This window comes from Lepus europaeus, chromosome 16 (assembly GCF_033115175.1).
Source record: "Lepus europaeus isolate LE1 chromosome 16, mLepTim1.pri, whole genome shotgun sequence".
Lineage (NCBI taxonomy): Eukaryota > Metazoa > Chordata > Mammalia > Lagomorpha > Leporidae > Lepus > Lepus europaeus.
The window spans coordinates 89,174,134-89,179,626 of record NC_084842.1 but is presented as its reverse complement, the minus strand read 5'-3'; the positions used below and the strand labels follow the sequence as shown (position 1 = coordinate 89,179,626).

At 67.1% G+C, this 5,493-nt stretch overlaps 1 protein-coding gene across 1 annotated transcript in view; it reads left to right on the top strand.

Moving 5' to 3' along the window:
• The first annotated feature begins 5,259 nt into the window (after positions 1-5,259).
• Positions 5,260-5,493, top strand: part of ACOX3 (acyl-CoA oxidase 3, pristanoyl) — a 42,705-nt gene continuing 42,471 nt past the window's right edge. Inside the window, exon 1 of the mRNA XM_062213284.1 lies at positions 5,260-5,366. The gene's annotated coding sequence lies outside the window, so the exon portion shown is untranslated. The remainder of the gene's footprint in view (positions 5,367-5,493) is intronic.

Below are 5,493 nucleotides of genomic sequence, written 5' to 3'. Positions count from 1 at the left end.
GGTTCCGGGGGACCGCGGCCGGCCCCGGCGCGCCGCGATGACGCACGCGGCGACGCGGCGCGATGACGTCAGGGAGGGCCGGAAGTGGCCGTGGCGGGACGCGGGCTCCCGACTTCCGGTTTCCCTAGCCCGCGGGTTTTAACCTCCTCCTCCTCCTGCTTGACCGACTCGGGGTGCGTCCGCAGCGCGCTCGCTTGCGTCTCGGAGGCGGCGAGGCTGTGGGCTCGGGGTCGTCGCGGAGGGCGGGGCGCCGCCCCTGGACGGCGCGGGCCCGGGGAGGCGGCGGCCCCGACCCCGGCCCGGCCCCGGCCCCGGCCCCGGCTCGGCCCCGGCTGCCTGCTCACGCGCCCGGGGAGGCGGCGGCCCCAGTGCGGCGCCCGGCTCCGTTCCGGCGTCTCCCGGGGAGGGAGCCCGCGGCTGGGAGGCGCCTGCACCTCTGCCTGCAAAGTGAATGCAGACAAGTGTTCACGAAGCGGCCGGTGCTGCGGGTCCAGCGTCGCCGACCGTCCCCGGCGGAGAGCCGCCTGGGCCCGCCGCGACCCGGCTGGCCTCCCTGCACCGGCCGTGCGCTGCCCCTCGTGGCTGCCCCACGGCACGGGCAGGGGAGCACAGGCGGACGCTGTGGGGTCGCGGGGCTGTGCGCTGCCGGGGGGCTCTGGGGGACCCTCGTCCCTGCTCCAGCGGCCCCTGGTCGCCAGCAGCCCAGCACCCCCGGCCCCACAGTGTCCTCCCTGTGTCTCCTGGAGTCTTCCAGCAGGGACACCGCTCGTCGCGTTAACCCAGTGTGACCTCTCGTCCTGCCCGGGCACGCGGAGGCCGTGGTTACCGATGGGGTCGCAGAGCAGCCTGGCTGTGCGCAGGTGCTGGGACAGGACGGAGCTGGACTGCGCCCTGCCAGGAGGATGCAGGCTGAGTGGGGCACGGGGAGATGGGCCGGGCACCCCCAGGGCGCCTCTTCCCCAGGGCTGGGGTCTCCCAGTAAACAGCCTAAACCCTCCAGGGAGTCCCGGCCTCGGGGGTTCTCCCGGCTGCCCACGTACCTGCCACTGGCCAAGGGCAAGGTTTCACCGGGGCGCGCGTGCGGTGGGGCTGGCGCTACACCGGGCGTCACTCCTGCTTATCCCCGCGGCCTGGGGTCAAAGGGCTTTGTTTTTTTTCCCGTTCACCCCAAGACCCAAGTTGTGCAATCCCAACGGCGGCAAGCCAAGGAGTCCACCGTGGTTTCTCGGCTACAGCAAAAGCAAACATGCCAGGGTCCCCAGGCCTGTGCCTTCACACTGCCCGGCCCGTGGGCCGCCCCGGGGCTGTGCTGTGTCCGGCGCTGACGACGCCCTGTGGCCGGCTGCAGGCAGCAGGAGCTCTGCAGTGAAGCTGGCCGTGGCCGTGGCCGTGGCCGTGAGGGAGGAGCCCGCAGCCAGGGGCCCGGGAGGCATCCACGCGTGGACGAGGGAGTGAGCTTTGCGTCGGCCCCAATGCGCGGGAATGTGGCTGCTGCCCTTCTGGGCCTCCCGTGAGCCATCACCACGCTCTCGGACTTCATGTGAGGGGTTCCTTGGTTTTCAGCGTAACTCGGGGCCACGCGCCACTCTAACACTAGCAGCAGTGCACCCCCACTCTATAAGCGAACCCAAGCTCACGGGACGCCCAGCCCCTGCCCGAGCCCCAGCTTCCCTGGCTGACTGGTTTTCCAATTCCGACGCCGTCCACATGTCACAGAGACCTGCAGGCCTCAGATTTTGGAGTGAGCGGTCACAGAGCCCAGAGCCAGTGTCTCGGGGGACGGGGAATGGCCTCAACATTACTCTGGAGGAAGCTCGAGCCCTGGGCCCAACAGCACAAATCAGACTGGAGTCGCTCAGGCCAGAGCCCACCTCCCCGCCCCAGCAAGGGGAGTCGGAGAGAATTCCAACAGGCGCGTTTCAACTGGCCTGGCCACGCAGCTCCTCTGCCTTAATCCTTTTTTTTTTTTTTTAAAAGATTTATTTGGTTATTTATTTTGAAAGTCAGAGTTACGCAGAGAGAGGAGAGGCAGAGAGAGAGAGAGAGAGAGAGAGGTCTTCCATCCACTGGTTCACTCCCCAATTGGCCACAACGGCTGGAGCTGTGCCAATCCAAAGCCAGGAGCCAGGCGCTTCTTCCGGGTCTCCCATGTGGGTGCAGGGGCCCAAGGACTTGGGCCATCTTCCACTGCTTTCCCAGGCCATAGCAGAGAGCTGGATCGGAAGTGGAGCCACTGGGACTTGAACCGGCGCCCATATGGGATGCCCGTACCAGGCGGCAGCTTTACCTGCTATGCCAAGCTCCGGCCCCTGCCTTAATCATTACACAGCAAAAGGTAGCCTGGAGCTAACTGACCTGATTCCCGGCCAACAGTCTGGGTTTCTGCTGTTCCGTCTCCCTGCCCCCACCTTACAAGGAAAGCGACCTTGAAGGGACCGGTCCCTGTCTCGGCCCTCTTCCACCCACAGAACCTTCCGGAACATGAGCCCGCTTTGCGGGAGGAGCCGTAGCCTGATTCCAGAACGGAAGACAACGCCAGCCAGTGATGAGCTGGAAAGTGCGCGACTCGGCCCCTCCCACAGAAAGACACGGGACGGCGTCCCTGCCCCAGATCCTGCCGGCTCCTTGCTGGAAACCGCCCTGCTGAAGCGGGTCCCGCTCACCTGCCTGCTGGCTCCTGCCTCCCCTGCCACCCCTCGCCGCCGGGCGCCTGCCTGCGGGCCAGCCTCACTGCCCTGATGCATGGTGGCTGCTACAAGGCCTCTGCTCTTCCGTCTGGCCAAGTGCACGTCCACCTGCGGGCTTTTCCTGGGCATTTTCTCTGCCAGGAGCGTGCGGTCCTAGACTCCCGCTCAGGTCACCGGAGGCTGGTGTCGCAGCACCGCAGGTTAAGGTAGGGCCCTGCTTGCAATGCCGGCGTCCCATATAGGAGCGCCGGTCTGAGTCCCAGCTGCTCTTTTTAATTTTTTTTAAAGATGTGTTTATTTGAGAGATGGAGTTACAGAGAGAGGGAGAGACGGTGAGAGAGGTTTTCCATCCTCTGGTTCGCTCCCCAGTGGCTGGAGCTGGGCTGGTCTGAAGCCAGGAGCTTCTCCTGGGTCTCCCATGTGGGTGCAGGGGCCATGTTCTGCCGCTTTCTAGGCCGTAGCAGAGAGCTGGATGGGAACAGGAACTGGTGCCCCTATGGGATGCCAGCGCCGCAGGCAGAGGCTTAACCTGCCGGGCCCCAGCGCCGGCCACAGCTGCTCTGCTGCTCACTCAGCTTCCTGCTACCGTGCCTGGGAAGGCAGTAGATGGGGCCCTGACATCCACCTGGGAGGTCGGGGTGGCGCTCCTGGCTCCAGGCTTTGGCTTGGCCCAGCCCTGGCCATTGGAGCCGTGAACCAGCAGACGGAAGACCCCTCTTTCTCTCTCCTCCTTCCCCCCTTCTTTGATGCTGTGCCTTTCAGATACATAAATAAATAATTTTTTTCCCCAAAGAACCACCTGAAATGTCCCCTCCCCAGGCGGGGCTCCCCCCACCCCACCAGGCAGCCCCCCAACCCCCCAGCAGGCAGCCCCCCCCCCAGCTCACCGGCATGCTTTGTTTCCTTCTGATGGCCGAGGCTGTTTTGCTGTGCCTCCCCCCAGGACTGGCATGGGGAGAGCCTGGCTGGTTTCTACTGGTTTATCCCACACTCTTGCCCTCGGGCACCTGCTGAGGGAAAGCTCACCGTGACTAGGAGCGTGTCACAAGGCTGCCCCCCGGGAAGGCACAGCTGCCCCAGCCCGAGGCTGCTGGGCCAGGCTGAGGCGTGGGGCCGGGGGGCCCAGGGCCGCCTCCCTCGCCCTCTGAGCCCACCACCTCCCCACACAGCCTCACTGGGACCCAGGTTCCCGGCACGTGGGTCCCTGGGAGACAGACTGGAACCATCCCCTAACCCCGCAGGGATCAGCAGAGGCCAGAGGGCTCGCACAGGTTCGGGTAATTGCAGGCACCCAGGACGGGCAGGGAGGAAGGGGACGGAGGTGCAGGGTTCCTAAGGAGCAGCCCCACCCCGCACGGTTCAGGCCAGGGTGCCACCGGCCCTGCTCGCTGCTCCGGCAGGCTTACCAGGAAGCGGGGTCACCATAAGCTGCCATTCTTTCCCCTCCATCTCCCTCCGCCCGGCTGCAGCCACACAGCCCCGAGGACAGCGTGGCCCCTTGCGCTCTGCCCACCGCTCCCCCCCCCCCACCTGTCTCCACACAGGCCTGCAGCCTTGTCTCCTGTCACACAGGCCCCCAGGGCTCTGAGGCCCACAAGGGGGCGGGCCACGGCCACGGCCAGGAGCGGGATGCACAGAAGGTGGTCCCGAGGCAAAGCTGGAGTCACATCTGGGTATGACGACGTTAAAGCCAGTCAAGAACCCAGAGAACTCCACGGTGAAGGCACCGGGCCCAAACCCGCTGAGCCCCGGGCGGGCAGGGCAGGTGCACTGATGATGAGACCTCTCAGCTCCCCGCCCCCACACCTGCACCTGCAGCTCCCAGGCCTTCCCCCGGGGTCTGCGTGTTAACTCCCCTCTCCGGCTCATTCCTGCACCATCACAGCGGACTACCTTCTGTCAAACACCCACAAAACGGAGTCGGGAGGCCTCGGTGGGGGAAACGAGAAATGCTCACGAGAGCCCCTGCACACGCGCACGCACTCCCCACGAGGACGCCTCCCCGGGCCTCAGGCAGCCCTGGGTGTCCCCGCCGCCGGGGTGCACCGGGCCCCCAGGGGTCGTAGTCCACCTGCTTGTCTCTGTGAGAATTCCAAGCACAGGCACAGACATGAGCCGGAGCAGTGCCCACTCAGAGACCAGAGCTGGCATTCACCAGCTCAAGGGGAACCGGGAGCACCCCGCTTTGGCTGCCCCCTGGTGTTGGGTAGGGGTGGCGCCCCAGTTATTCCATACAACTTGTAGGAGCGAGCTGCAGGGCGGGATTCCGTGCCCATGACGACCTCTGGGACAGACGTCCGTCACGGCAGGTCCGCCGTGGCCGTGGGGGTCCCGGGCATCCTGGGGCAGCAGGTGTGCAGAGCCGGCATGGGAGGGGCGGAGTTCCCTGCGGTGCGTCCCGGCCCTGTCGCCTGGAGACCCCCGGCCCGACCCGGCGGCGGGCGAGCCCCCTGGAGCCCTGCTGCACGCGGCCTTGGCGAAGGCGTCCGCCGTTGCTAGGCGACGGGCGGCGCGATGACGTCAGAGGAGCGCGCCCTGCCCCGCCCACAGCGGAAGGAGGCCGGGAGGGGGCGCTCCGAGGCTGAGCGTGCGGGAGGCGGCGGCGGCCGCAGGGACGGACCGCGCCGAGCGCCTGCTGTGTGCGGGACAGCGCACCGCCGCGGACCGAGGAACCCGGAGGTCGGGGCGAGGGCAGGGCGTGGTGCCGGGGGCGGAAGCGGCGGAGGCCGGCGAGGCCTTGTCCCCCGAGGGCGCGCGCGGCCGCCCCGGGGGACCTTGACCTCTGGTCCCAGGGGACTCCGTGTGC